Source organism: Microtus oregoni, unplaced genomic scaffold (genome assembly GCF_018167655.1).
Source record: "Microtus oregoni isolate MIOR12 unplaced genomic scaffold, Mior012 000016F_ref0000370, whole genome shotgun sequence".
NCBI lineage: Eukaryota > Metazoa > Chordata > Mammalia > Rodentia > Cricetidae > Microtus > Microtus oregoni.
The window spans coordinates 2231837-2246880 of NW_024543075.1; the positions used below are offsets into that span (position 1 = coordinate 2231837).

The following is a 15044-nucleotide window of genomic DNA, read 5'->3' on the forward strand; positions in this document are numbered from 1 at the left end:
CTTATTACCCAGAGGTTAGGCTTTCCTTCCTGAGGGTTCTGAATCCTAGAGTCTTGTATGGACATTGTCTGTTTGGGGTAATGTCCTCATTAGCTTTAACTGTCAATTTGACAAAGCCTAGAGCCACTTGAGAAAGGCATCTCGATTGAAGGATTGTTCAGTTCAGCTTGGCCTGTGGGGGATTGTCTTGATTGTTAATTGATGTAGGAGGACCCATCCCACTGTGGGCAACACCATTCCCTAGGCAGGTGGTCCTGGGATATATAAGAAAGCTAGCCAAACACGAGTCTGTAAACAAACCAACAAGCAACATTACTCATGGGTTCTGTTTCGAGTTCCTGCCCTGGTTTCCCTCTGGAAGTATAAGCCAAGTAAACAGTTTCTTCCCCTAAGTCGGTTTTTAATCATAGTGTTTTATCATAGCAACAGAAAACAAACTAGAGAAGGAAGTCATTTCTCATTCTGGTCATCACATTTGGCAGACCAGGAGAACACTGGGGCAAAAGGGAACAGACAGAAAGTAAGAGGACCTGTCACCAAGTTAGGGAACTTAGAGGAGCCAGAAGGGGATGAGAAAAGAGTGATCTCTATCCAGCAGTGGTGGCTGAGCCATTAAGCAGAGACATAATTGAGGCCTATGCCTTACTCACACTTGGTCGGCATGTGTACAAAAAGACCCCAGACGCGACAGCATGGGAAGGGACTGAGAGTTGAAAGGCTAGAGTCTGCGTCTGGATCTGGGGACCCTAGAAGGTCAGGCTGTGCTTTCAAGTGTTCTTTCTGGTGGAAGGAGAACCAGCAGGGAGTCAGGGAAACCCACAGGCACAGTAGTGCAGGTCCAGGAAGAGCCACCAGTGACTGGCCTGTGGACAGAGATCGTCAAGAGGTCATCAGCCAGGGAGACCTTCCTGTTTCAGGGACAACAAACAGCCCCAACAAAAGACCTGAGCCATCAAGCCTTCACAGTCAGGAGGAAAAGGGAGCTGAAGGCAGGGCCCTGTGTGACAGGCTGAGTGCAAAGGCCTTGTGAGCTTGCCTGTGGCCTGCCATTGTACACAGAACAGTTGGCAGTGAGGTGCTGGCCTTGTGCCGGGAGGCCTGGACTTGCTGTGCCGGGGAGAGTGTGTTGGCATGTTCTGGGAGCCCTGAGATGTGGGATCTGATCAACTCACAGGGAGCTTGTCGAGGTCACATGTGGGTCAGGATGAGTCTCCTTAGGATCTGCAGGGACCCAACCCCCCTTCAGTCCGGTTGTTGGAGGAAGAGGGCAGCAACAATTCTGGATTCCTTGGGGTGGGGGTGGATACTGCAGCTGTGGGAAGAAAAAAGCCTGGTTGGCCTCTGGAGGGCTGTAACCCTACTGTGGCTGACTGGACATTGTAGCTACCCCTACTGTGGGACCCTTGCCACCTAGGATGGTGCAGTTTGAAGATATCAGCCCAGCCAGATGCACACAGTTCTCCAAGTGAGAGAGGGCTGGTCAGAGCTTTGCATTATTTCCACCTCAGGACGCCTCCTGGCAGGCAGTGGAATCCGGAAATCTGGACTGAGCAAGTAAGAGGAGGCCTTGTCCCTAAGGAGGGGGTCAGACGGCCCACTGTCTGGGCCAGGGATGGAGCCTCAATCTACAGGACTAATCCTGCCCTTATGGACGCTGTGTCACTCTGAGCTCAGACCCTAGTGGTACTGCCTGTTAGTGTGAGGCTAGGGTCACCTTCACCATCTACCCAGGAGTCTTTGCTCAGCAGGGGAGCAGTAGCCTGTTGAGACCCATCTCCTGAGGAAAGAGGGGTTCTGGGGAGCGACCAGGGCTGGCTGGGATGCTCTTGGTGCCTCCATTCCTGTGAAATCTAAACCTAGGGAGGCCCAACAACCGCTGCCTCCCACCTCTGTTTCATCACCATGGATTGTAGGGGTTGGAGGGCTGAAGGGGACAGCATGGGTAAACCATCTCCTGTCTCTGCAGAGACCAGGCTCACACAGGCCCTGCCCCTTCTGATTAGAGTCATTCTGCCCTAAACACGGCCTTTGCCCCTCTTTCTCCAGACTCTTGCTGAGAGCATAAAGGGCGCATTGAAACTTCAGGCCCTTTGGTCTGTCACAGGGACTCTTCCTGATCTATGTCTCTTACTGTCTAGACTACCTGGGGCTGCCTGGACAAGCTGTACCCACTGTTGACAGCAATAGCTCACCAGCTTCCATGTGACCAGGCCACACAGGGGAAGCCAGCTTCTCTGAAGAGGACCCTGAAGTTCCCACAGAGAGGCTGCAAGATGAGATCTGAAGAAGTAGGCAGCCCTTAGGAGAAGGGTGTGTGTAACAGCGTAAACGAATGCAGACAGATTGTAAAAATATATATAGCTTTAATGGCGAAATAGACTTACAGAACCACCGTTCCTGCGGAGACCAGGAAAGCAGAAAGGGACGGCTGGGAGCACGCTTGCCAAATTTATAGGCCAACATTAGCCCGAGGTGAACACGCCCCCTAAGGGGCGGGACTTATCCCTACAGGTGTGGGTGTTCGTGTATCCCCCTCCTCACCTAGACCCTGATAGGTCAAGGGGTCACTGGGACTGCTGGAAAGGCCATGTGGATGGAGTAGAACCTAGAGGGAAGGTGGGTGGGTCTGCTCAACACAGAACCTGAAGTCTGAATTGAAGGCACGTCTTTCAAATCAAGGAAGTAGCTGGAAATACTCAGGAGAAAGCCAGGAAAGGTGGGTGCTGTGGGAGAAAGTTCCGGAATCTTTAACTATCTCTGCTTCCCATTTCCTCAAGCGTAAGTAAATGGCCAAACCAGCTTGGGTTAAGCTGTGGGAGAAGGAAGTGGGAAGGTGCTTTTGAGGGAGGGCGTGACTGGGAGGATGGAGCTAGGCCTCAGTACCGACCAGTGTGCAGTTAGGGTATGACTTGGTTTGGGACCTAACATTAATGAAAATGAATAGCTATCAGTACTACCTGCTATTAATTCTGTGCAGTGGAACCGGACTCTGGTTTCCAGATCAATACTAAGTAATTAAGAGAGAAAAAAAATATTAAATAAGACTTAGAGATCCAAAAGTTGTGGCAGACAAGAGAGTCGGAAGGTTTGACAGAGGACGTGGACAGGACTGGGAAAGCTTGTAGGGGAGACTGGTCTGGAAGCAGCTGTTTGGAGCCAGGATGGGCAATGGAGAGACTGATTGGTTCAAGGACCTCATGGCACTGCAGGGAGAGGAAAGAAGGAGAAAGAAGGAGACACAGAGTTAGAGGCCACTGGAGAGAGGCCCAATGGAAGGGGCTGAACTCCAGCTATGGTGTAGGATGGGGCTCCAGCAAGGAGTCCACCTTCTGACCCCTTCTAGCACGCCAGGGGGTCTGAGAATGCTTGCTGTCCCAAATTTAAGACCCACTGTCCACTAGGCCGATCACAGTAAGGCCAGCTGTTCCTGCGGACCAGTATTTGCAGGAGATGCATGCACTTCTGAGCCTCTAAATGTTGTCACTATGTGGGGACACTGGGTACAGACACAGCATCTGGTAAAGTGGACTATTCTTTTTTTTTTTTTTTCGAAACAGGGTTTCTCTGTAACTTTTTGGTTCCTGTCCTGGAACTAGCTCTTGTAGACCAGTCTGGCCTCGAACTCACAGACATCCGCCTGCCTCTGCCTCCCGAGTGCTGGGATTAAAGGTGTGCGCCACCACCGTCCAGCAGGGTGGACTATTCTTTATCTCAGTCTCTAACTCAGTGCCCAGATTGCACATGGACTGAGACAGGAAGGGCCGTGGTGTGGATGGAGCCCTGGGCCTGCAAGTCTCTGTGGGCATCTGTCTTTCTAGCCAGATTGAGGACCCTGGTTCCTCTTTCTCCATCTAGGAAGCCCAGGGTCCATGTTTTCCTGTCCTGTAAGGAGGCTCCTGTTCATAATAGTGCCCAGGTTCTGATCCTAGGCTTTGTGTCCCTAGCCTGGCAGTCCCACAGCACCTGCCTAGGACAGGCTCCTTGCATCCCACAAAAGTCCAGGATCCAGGGACAGCTCCCTGTTCTACTGCCACTGTTGGAAAGAGGAGTGGAGGAGACTTTCAAGACAGCTTTAATGGCCCAAGGACACCTATGGAGCTGATGCAGCCCTTTAGAGACACTAGGAACTGAGAGAAAGGTATTGTCCCTTTGTCCCTCTATCAGTCATTAGAAGGACCCCCCAGAAGGACAAGAACTTAGGTGAGGCAGCCCTGTGAGCTGGAGCATCTCTAGTGAGGAGGGTCAAGACTGCACAGAGGCCTGCTCCATTTTATTATATCTCTACCCCGAGACAGAGACTGACGAGAGGGACTTATTAGGGACATTGGCATATATGGTTGTAGACACAGAGAAGTCCCATGGTAAGTCCCATATGTGGTCTGGAGACCCAAGATACCAGCTACTGAGGTTGAGTCCAAATTCAAATGCCTTAGAATCAGGGGAGCCAAAAAACTAATACACAATCCAAGGCTGAAGGCCTGCAGCCAGGGGGTAGGGCTGTCAGTGAAGGTCCTGGATGCTTGGCTCTTCCAGAGAGCCCAGAGCTCTGAAGTCCACAGAAGAAGTGTGTGTGTCAGGAGGATGAGGCAAGGGGAGAACTTCACCATTTTCCATCTGGGCTTTCAGCTGTTCAGATGATGCTGCCCACATTGGGTGAGGAGGGTCTTCCCCGAAGCCACTGATGGAAGTTTCAGGATCTTCTAGAAAAACATCCAGAGATAACTTAACAGCAATGCTTCTTTAGCTATCTGGGCAGTCCACAACCCAGGTCAGTCATAACCCACTTGACACGCTGAACTGCCAAGTTCGTCCTTGTCAACAGGACACATTCATAGTGGTGTAGCTAGGGTCACATGCCTAGCAACATCTCCCTAAATCCCTCTTTATCTCCCAGTAGACTACAAAGCCATGGTTCTACATAGCATGTTCCAACCATGTGGTGCATCCCAAGTATCCCCTGAACTTTTCCCGAGAGGAGAATGTAGTCCTTGGTTGATGTTTGTTCTCTTGACATCTGTATAACTCAAAGGTTATGGGTCATGTGATTCAGGAATAAGCTAGGGAAGACATAGGAAGGAAACAGATGCTGATTCCTCATAGTGAACTTTATACCCACAGACACTTTCTTTAAAAGAAGAAAAGGATTAAGTTTCTGAGTGTGGTGGTGCACAATTTTAAACCAAGAACATCGGAGGCAGTGGCAGGTGGATCTTTGTGAATTCAAGGCCAGCTGGGTCTACATAACGAGTTCCAGGTCAGCCAGAGCTATTCAGCTAGAAACTGTCTGAAGTATTTTTTTTAATTTACTTTTATGTGTATGGGTGTTTTACATGCATACATGTATGTGCACTGCATGTGGGCATTGCCCATGGAAGCCAGAAGAGGGTGTTGGATACTCCGGAGCTGAAGTTACAGGCAATTGTGAGCTGCCACGCTGCTACTGTGAACCATATCCAAGTCTTTGGCAAGAGCATCCAGTGCTCTTAACTGCTGTGACATCTCTCTAGACACGTTATTAAAAGAAGAAGTGCTGTAGCTGCTGCAATCTTTGCAGCTGTCTCTGGTCACGTCACCTTACCTATCGTTTGGAAATGCCGTCTTCCACCGCCCATTCTGCAACCCATTTGCCCTTGGCTGCTCTTGGTTCTTACCTGGCAGGTGAGTTTTTGGCATGTTCACTTTTCCCTTGCCTGTGAATCCTTGTGGTTCCATCCATCTTAACCTGGTGACACGAGGGACACCCTAAGGAAGCCCTGAACTACAGATCTCTTCTGGTAGTCATGCCCAGACATTCCACCATCCCTAACTCCTCCTCAGCCTGAGGAACTCAGATTGACTGTGGTGTTTGTTGTGCCTCCTTGCAGAAGCGCTCCCTGTTCTGGGACCAAGCTTTCTAGGCCAGTAGAGCATACGGTTGTGCAAACAGGAAGCAGAAATCTTGCTTGGGTCTCCAGGGGTGGTGGTTAGTAGTTCCATTCCCATAGCCACCCCTTGATTTCTGGACCCATGAATCGTGACTGTGGGAAAAACAGTACCGGACACGGGATGCTGAGTCAGAGAACATTCAGCCTTCTGGAGAATTCTGCCTCAGCTCTATTAGGTACTGCCACCCAGTTGGTGCTGTGCCTTATCTTCAAGCTGTAAGCCAGCTGCTTCAGAGTGGTGGCGACACAGTTAGACATGTGAGTTACATGGATGTGGCCTATGGCCGTTCTTTACTTGTCGGCAAGTGTGTTCCTGTCCCAGAGGCACTGCAGTATCCCCGAGGTTGAAACATGATGTTTTATGCCAGCTTTTGGGAGTTGTCTCATTTTAGGAAGGCAGAATCCTAACAAATGGGATCCATGCTTTTATAGAAGGAGCGAGGGATATGTTCACTCATCCCTCCGTGCTGGGACATAGCAGGGAGGCGCCATCTGTCTTCCCCCAGACAACTGATCTTCAACTTCTCATTCTTTAGAAGCCCGAAAAACCGATTTCTGTTTTAGGGTTACCAGTCTAGGGCTGGGGAGATAGCTTAGTTGGTAGTACTTGCTTTGAAAGCATGATGTCTTGAATTCAATCCCCAAAACCCACATAAAAAAGCCTGATATGCTGGGGTCTGCTTATAATCCCAGTGCTGAGGAGGCAGAAACGAGGGCGGGACTGTCACTGGGGCTCAGTGGCCAGACAGATTAGTTGTAGTGATCTGAATGAGAAATGTCCTTTATAGGCACTGGTATTTGAACACCCGGTCCCCCGTTGGTGATGCCGTTTGGGGAAGTTTAGGGCAGTCTTGCTGGGGCTGGGGGCAGATAGGCTCTGAGGGCTTATGGCTCCACTTCCAATCACTCTCTCTGCATTGTGCTTACAGCTTTCCATGGTTAAAGATCGGATCTCTCCATGTCTACCACTTGTTGCTATGCCTTCCTGCTATGCTGGACTCATCCGTCTGGACCTGTAAGTGAAAATAAACTCTTCCGTAAGTTGCTTTTGGTCATGGTGTTTATCACAGTAACACAAAGTCCACTAGAACACATCCCAGCTCCTTGCTTGTATTTCTTCCCCAAATTTCTTTGCCATTCATTTTCTAATCAAGTTTATTCTAAGTCCCTAGTCATTCAGCAAAGCCACAGATGTAGTCCAAGAATTGATTTATAATCCAGGCCTAGCCATTGCAATAAAACACCAAGACCAAAAACAACTTGGGGAGAAAGAGGTTTATTTCATCTTACACCTGGTGCCACAGCCTGTCACTGAGAGAAATCAGGGCAGGAACTCAAGCAGGGCAGGAACCTGGAGGCCAGAACTGAAGTAGAAGCCATGGAGGAGGGCTGCTAACTGGCTTGCTCCTTGTGGTTTGCTCAACCTTCTTTCTTATACCACCCAGGATCCTCCAACCAAGGGTGGCACCACCACCTGTGGGATGGGACACCACTGCCTAGGGATGGGCCCACTCACATCAAGCATCAGTCAAGAAAATGTATCACAGGCTTTCTACAGGCCAATCTGCTCCCTCTTCCAAAACGACTCTTTCTGTGTCCAGTTGACATAAAATTAGCCATTACACTTGGGTAAGCCAGGCACAGGTCATTCCTTATCCTGCCAACTCGTCGTAGGGTACTCTCCATGAGGCTACAGCTGTCAACTGGGAAGAAATGAAGCAGTGACATCTGGGTCACCATCCTGGTACTTACTCTGTGTTTTCAAGGCCCACTTAGACCCAATCAGATTGCCCACTTCCATCTGAGGCTGGGCTGCTGCTGAACACACCCAACTTTTTGACGTGTGGTTCATGATGGGCAGCTAAAGATGCACAGTAATGTGTGAGACAAGTTTCTATGAATACCCAGTAGCAGCCCAGAGCAGACTTTCATTAGGGAAGTGGTTGTCTGCAAATAAGGGCGGGCCTTCACTCCGCAATCTGGCAGGGCTGTCTGCTGCTGTTTCCCTATGTGGTCAAACCAAAGCCTCTGCCACTGCAATCCCAATTTAGCAGCTCTTCTGTGAGGGTCAAAGAGCCCCCATGGAAGAACATCTGAACCTGTTGGAGAGCTTCCCCTGTTGGGGACATTGCATAGTTTAGTAAATACCTGAGCAACACACCCAAGTGAGGAATATGGATAGGCCCATGAGAGGCTGTGCTTTTTTTGGTTGGGGGTGGGAGCCATGTGTAATAACTCATCTTTCCCTGGAAGAGATGTTTTGACATGCCTGAGTATCTTATGCTGTAATTTATTTGAATCGACTTTCCTCCCTGACATACCAGTGTTTTACCAAGAAGTCAGTAGTTGCTATTTCTGAGTCGCTTGATCCAGTCAACATGACGTCAGTGCTACAGGCCAATGACGAGGAGGAACAGAAAGGTCCTTAAGTTCCTTGTGAACCAAACTGTGGACCAGGACTGGAGAGCAGAGACTCTGAGGAAGGATGGAGAAGGTGGCCTTGCCAGATGAAAGCACACTGACTCTGATGGGCCTTGTAGAGAGACAAGGGTAGGGAAAGAGGTGTTGTTAGCCATTGCTGCCGATCACCAGGGCACATGTTCATGCATCCAGTAGGGAGTCTGTGGTTGGAGTTACTACCTGGGCAAAGCTGTGGCAGATCCCACTGTCTTCCTCTAGTGTCCTCCTGTCAACTGCTCAGGCCAGGAGGAGAGCTGAGTGTGTGTGTGTGTGTGTGTGTGTGTGTGTGTGTGTGTGTGTGTGGTGGCATAATGGTGGTGATGGAAGTTACTACTCTTGTTTTTTTTTTTTAATAAAAAAAACGTTTATTTATTGTGGGCTGTGGTGGTGGGTACATATGTCATGGAGCACATGTGAAGGCCAGAAGCAACTCGTGGGAGTTGATTTTCTCCTTCCACCATGCAGGTCCTGGGGATGGAACTCAGATAACCAATCTTGGTGGCAGGTGCCTCTACCCACCGAGCCATCTTAGCAGCTCCATTTTCACTTTTCGGAGATAGAGCCTTACTCTGTAGACTAGGCTGGCCTGGAACTTGCTATGTAGATCAAACTGACCTTGAGCTTATGGTGACCCTCCCCTGCCTTTGCCTCCTGAGTGCCTGGCTTACAGGCATGTACCACCACGTCTGGGTCACCCTGCATTGTGCAGTTCCAGTTTGCTGCATGGTGTCTGCAGTCCCCCTGAGGAGTACCAGTGCCCTCACCTCACTAGCTCCCCAGTTGGAAGTGGCTCTAGTCTAGTGCTTCTCTTGGCCATTGTTACCATAGCAACTCTTATTGCTTAGGTCAGGGAGCCAACTAATATCCTGTTGCTGACTAAGTATATCTGTTCCTTTTTTTTTCTTTTCTAGATCTAGGAAAATGATCAGAGAATGGAATTGGGGACCTATAAGTTCTCAATGAGATGGATCAGACCTGACGCTCTATGGGTTTTCTTCCCGCTGTAAGTCCTGGGAACTGTGGGGCCACCATAAAGATCTAGTCTTCTGGAGTCAGTGTCGTTTGACAGCCAGTTCTGAGAAGGCCCTGAACACGCTGCTCATTTCCTCGTCTCCAGAGCAGTCCCCCTGAGAAAGGATCTTGGGTCCACTTGGGGGAAGGAAAGAGCCACAAGAAGACTCATGGGCATTGTGGCAGGATTTCTCCTGTAGGCTCCCCTTCATGCAGAAGCTCAGATCCATAAACTGGCTCTTGTCTGGGGATTGCTAGAGTCTATGACCTTTTGTTTTTAAGACTCAAGTTACACTTTTGCTCACAGATCCTGGAAGTTTTCCATAGAAAGATCAAACAAGAAGTTAGCAGACATTCTCTCTGTTTCCCGAAAGGAAATCCATGATCAATCCAGCCAGCACCACAGGTCTGCACTAACCAGACTGCTCGGACTATGGCTTTGTCTCTGCACCCCATTATAGTAACTGCGGTCACTATGCTTATGCCCACTGAGGACCCCCACATGGCCCTTGTCACCCTGAGATCCAATGACTGTCACTGAATTTGAGTTTTCCAATTGACTAGCTTTGGTTTCAGTGTAAGGTAGCCTTTAGAGATGAGCAGTCACAGAGCAGTGGAAGGATACTGCCCCTTCCCCCTTGCCCCAAGTCTGATTCTCATAGTCATGGTGAAGGTCAACCTTTTGGGCAAACGAGTTTAACAACTTGAATCTAACCTAGAATACTCAGCTTCCTATGTCCTTCATTCACCCCTCTACATAAAACCATCTAAGTCTCCTATTTCTGATTCCTTCACGTGGACCACTATGTAATCCCCACACACAAAAATCAGTCTGACTTACTAACTAGCTAACTAACCAATTAATAATTGTTTTTGTTTAGGTTTTTTTTTTTGAGATAGGGTTCACTATACAGTTCTGACTGACCTTGGTTTGTAAATCAGGATGGTCTTAAATTCAGAGATCTGCCTGCCTCTGTCTCCTCAGTAATGGGATTAAAGGAGAACACCACTGGGCCTGGCTTTAATCCTCATGATTCCTGGAGCTGCATCATTAGACACAGATCTGTGTCCAGTGCTCCCATACTGATATATCTGTCATGATCCAACTGTATGCTTGACCCTGTCCTACCTTCTGTCTCATTTGATGTCTATTACCACACGAGATCAAATGATTTCCTTTTCACTAAATTTCTTGTCTGTATAAAATGGGGAACTCAATTCTTCTAATGTGTAGTGCATGTCCTTATGGGTCACACACTGTTCTGCATAGGCACACATCTTTACTTGTAAGTCTGCAAACAATTGTGTTGGTTAGTTTTCATTGTCAACTTGACACAGACCTAGCGAAAAGGGAACCTCCGTTAAAGAATGGCTGTATCTGTGAGAGACTGTCTTGACCTATAATTGATGTGGGAGGGCCCAGTTCACTGCGGGTGTCGCCATCTCTAGAGTGGTGAGCCTGGGCTGCATAAGAAAGTCAGCTGAGCATGGACTGATCAGGCCAGTAAGCAGTGTGCCTCCATGGTTCCTGACTCCTGGTTCCTGCCTTGAGCTCTTGCCCTGACTTCGCTCAGTTATAGGCTATTACCTACAAATGCTACCTGAACAAATCTTTTCTTCCCCAAGTTGCTTTTGGTCATGGTATTTATCACAGCAATAGAAGAGCAAAGTAGAACATACAAGGAGAGGTGGTGTTGGAAGGGACCAGTGTTGTCCTGCCTGGTCCTTGTTGTTGCCTTGGGCATCATAGACTTCCTTCAGGTGGACAGGGAGGCCCCATCTATGGGGTAGGAGCCACTGCTTTGATTTTAAAGCATTATTTTATTTTTAATTGTGTGTATATGTGTGAGCATATACTGCATATGTGGAGGGGTTACCCACAGAGGGCAGAGATGTCAGATCCCCTGGAGCTAGAGTTATAGGGAGTTGTGAGTCATCTGACATGGGTGCTAATAGTTGAACTCAGGTCCTCTGGAAGGGCGATATGTGCTCTCAACCACCAAGCCATCTCTCCTGCCCATGGGAACCACACGTGCTGGCAAGAGAGGTTCATCAGAACACAGGGTCTTGGTGTCCCCAGATTTATGAGGGTCTCCCCACGTGACCCCATCCCAGCTTTCAGGATCTATTCTTTCCCAGTCAATGTCCTCTTTTCAATAGTGGATTTACCTTGCATTGTGAGGTAGTGAGTCTAAAATGAGGTTCTGTATTTGACTTTCAGCACATTCCCTCTCTGAATCTGCAGGAGACAAGGCTATCCTTCACAGCAAAGGAACTTGTAGACCATCTGTGTGATGTTTGATAGGAAGTGCAAACCCTGAGCTCATCCTTTTGGTCACCTGGTCGAGAAATATTAGGAGCAAAGGACTGATGTCTTAGCTTTCAAGAACTCTTTAGAAGTTTCATATGCAGAGTTACTTAACTCCTAACTTCTTAGTACTAATAATAGAGTTATTAGTATTTTAAATCAAGAGAGACCAGACTATCAATTCTAGAAAATGCTCTCGGCACAAAAATGTATATTAGTCAGCATTCTCCAGATAATGTGTGTATGTATTTAATAAGTTATGCATAACTACATTCTGTCCATCTATCCATCCATCTACCATCTGTTTCTCCATTCACCCCTTAATCATCCATCCATCCTCCCATCCATCCTCCCATCCATCCTCCCATCCATCCTCCCATCCATCCATCCATCCATCCATCCAGGATGTGTAATGTTGTCAGGATCTAGAATCACCTAGGAAACAAGTCCCTGAACACACTAGTGAGGGATTATCTAGATTAAGTTAATTGAAATGGGAGGACCCGCCCACTGTAGATGGCACCATTCCCTTGGCTGGCATCTGGAACTGTATGAAAAAGAGAAAGTGAGCTGAGCAAAGATAGTCATTGCTCTGAGACAACATGGCCAGGTCCTTCAGGCTCCTGTTGCCTAGACTTCCCTGCCATTATGTATTGTACTTTCAACTACGAGTCAGAATAAGTCCTTTCTTCCTAAAGTTACTTTTGTCAGGGCATTTTATCACAGCAACAGAAAGGTAACTAAAATACCACCTATCATCTTTACTTATCTATCTGTCTGCCTATCTATCTGTCTATCTATCTATCTATCTATCTATCTATCTATCTATCTATCTATCTAATCTACCTTCCTACCTCCCTGTTTTACTTACCAATCATCTAAAGTGAAAATCTGATTCATATGTCCCACACTTCTTATCTGCATCTGGAAATGAGGGACCTCAATTGTGTGATTCAGTCCATAGACAGATGCCCAGGAATCAGGAGGTCCGGTGGTGTGAATCTTGTCTGAGGGCAGGAGAAGTCCAATGCCTCAGCTCCAGTGATGAAGCAGCAAAAAGGAGGTAAATTAATTTCTCCCCTATTTTCTACTCTGGATCTCAGTGGCCTAGGAAGGTTATCTACCTCACTGTTTTTTTTTTTTTGGAGGGGGGAGCGGGGAGCAAAGAGGTACTTTATTTTTGACATTGCAGGAACACATTTAAGAGTTTTTAATTTTTAAAAAGGTTTTTAAAATACTTGAATTTATAAGGCTGTGGGACATCTGTGCTTATAAAATGTTTTATATTGTTAATCTTTGAACTTAAAATAAAAGGTTAAAAGTTAGGGTCAGAACCATAAGCACCAAATGCTAACCAGAAACCGGGATGTTCATTTCTTGTAATGCAGCAAGACAATGATCTAAGGAGTCTAGCAAAGGGCTTGAAGCAATTTCTCAGCCCATTGAGTCTCGACCCTTTGGTGGTTAAAAAAAAAAAAAACCCTTTTACAGGGGTAACCTAGGACCACCTGCATGTCATATGTTTTCATTAAGATTCATAACAATGACAAAACTGCAGTTGTAAAATAACAACTGGAAAATTTTTGTAATAGGAAATTATATATAATTTTTTCGTTTTTTGAGACAGGTTTCTCTGAAGCTTTGGAGCCCATCTTGGAACTTGCTCTATAGACCAGGCTGGCCTTGAACTCACAGAAATGTGCCTGTCTCTGCCTCCCAAGTGCTGGGATTAAAGGTGCGCCACCCCTGCTGGGCCACCCGCCTCACTGTTTCTCCTTGCTACTTGCTCCTAGCAGCACCCTCGGGGATGTGCATGCAGAGGAAGGGTTTGATCTGAATACCTCCAGTCAGTCAAGTTGGCATATCAAAGCCACCATCACACTGGGCTAAATCGTGGGTGTCTGTCTTATGTGGTTTAGTGTCTTCCTCCATCACAACCTGCACCAGCAAGTTAGGGACCTCTTAGGTCACAGTGGAGGTGAAAAGCCCGGACCAAAGACATACATGTCAGGCCTGGACATGGTTGTGGGCCACTCACTCCTCCTGCACCAGGCCAGTGTGTGATAGATAATCTTTACTGTCAGTTTGACAGGATCTGAATCACCTAGGAGACACACTTGTGTGACATCGGTGAGGAGAAAGTGATCCTCACTTCATAATAGGAGTCCTGGAGACTCAGAGCAGCAGAAACACAGGAGTTCATCTTAACTCTTCAACAGTTGGACACCAGCCTGGCGTGGCAGGCACACCGACTGAATGCAGAGAATGTTTTCTAAACCAATGGTCCTTCCTCCCTTTTATGAATACCCAGGAAGGTGGGAGCTTACATGTTATCTAGGTCTTATCTTCCTTCTGTGGCTTTTCTTGACAAAAACCTTGTGTGGGTTCGCTCTGTGTTTTAGAGCCTGTTTATTTTAATGCTTATCAGACGCACCATCTTGCAGGGAGGCTTGTCTGGTAGAAGTCATAAACTCTAAATTCCGAGATGGTGCACAGCTTAGGAGAGTTTGGATATATTGGGTTGTGAAGAGAGAATAGCTGGACTAGCAGGCATTAGCAGGGGTCTAGTGTTTTCTTTTCATTGGTAACTGGATTTAAGGTTGCTCAGGGCCCATTTGGAAATGAACTACCAGGTTTTATTTCTAACAGGTGGTTCCAGAGTGGTCTAACCCAGAAGGAGTGAGTATCTTCCAGCAGGTGACCCAGTACAAAAAAGTCTAAAGAAAAGCAGTGTTGGTTGCTTGCCTTCCCTTGGTCTGGAGTCCGTGTGTCTGTCTCTGCTGCGACTGTCCTCTTCTGACGTCAGACTGAAGCGTCTTCAGCCTTCTTCCAACACGAACTGCATACTAGTGACTCTCCAGGAATCCTCCAGACCTTCAGCACCAGACTGGGACTGCCAAGGTGATCAACTTTGTGGACTAAACAGCATCTCTGACTAAACTCATCTTGTGTAAGTCAATCTAACAAATCCTTCTTTATAACCCATGTTTCTTCTATTAGTTCTGTCTCTAAAGAACTCCATTTAATCCAGTTTGTAGTTCCAGTAGCAGATTCTAGAGAAGCAGAATCCTAAGGATGAATTTCTCTAGTGGACTTGATGGTGTCTGGAGCTGGCTCTCCAGTTCATCTACACCTAAAACTGCTAAGGACTCGACGGTACTCTGGAAGTAGGGAGATAGCATTGCTATTCCATCTTGTGAATTAAAGAACTGTACAGCGTGCGCACATGCACACACATAAATAAATAAGTGAACGTAACTTTAAAATGAAAATAAGAGGAGAGAGAATGGCCCTTCTAAGAGTGGAAGTGGACCGAGAGCTGGGAAAGGCTAGAAGCTCTG

General features: G+C 47.5%; 1 long non-coding RNA gene across 1 annotated transcript; it reads left to right on the top strand.

Annotated features, from left to right (window-relative positions):
* The first annotated feature begins 5326 nt into the window (after positions 1 to 5326).
* Positions 5327 to 15030, top strand: LOC121457313. The gene is made up of 4 exons (XR_005975760.1): positions 5327 to 5658; positions 6854 to 6939; positions 9296 to 9387; positions 14353 to 15030. It is a non-coding gene; the product is annotated as an uncharacterized LOC121457313 (long non-coding RNA).
* Positions 15031 to 15044: the final 14 nt, after the last annotated feature.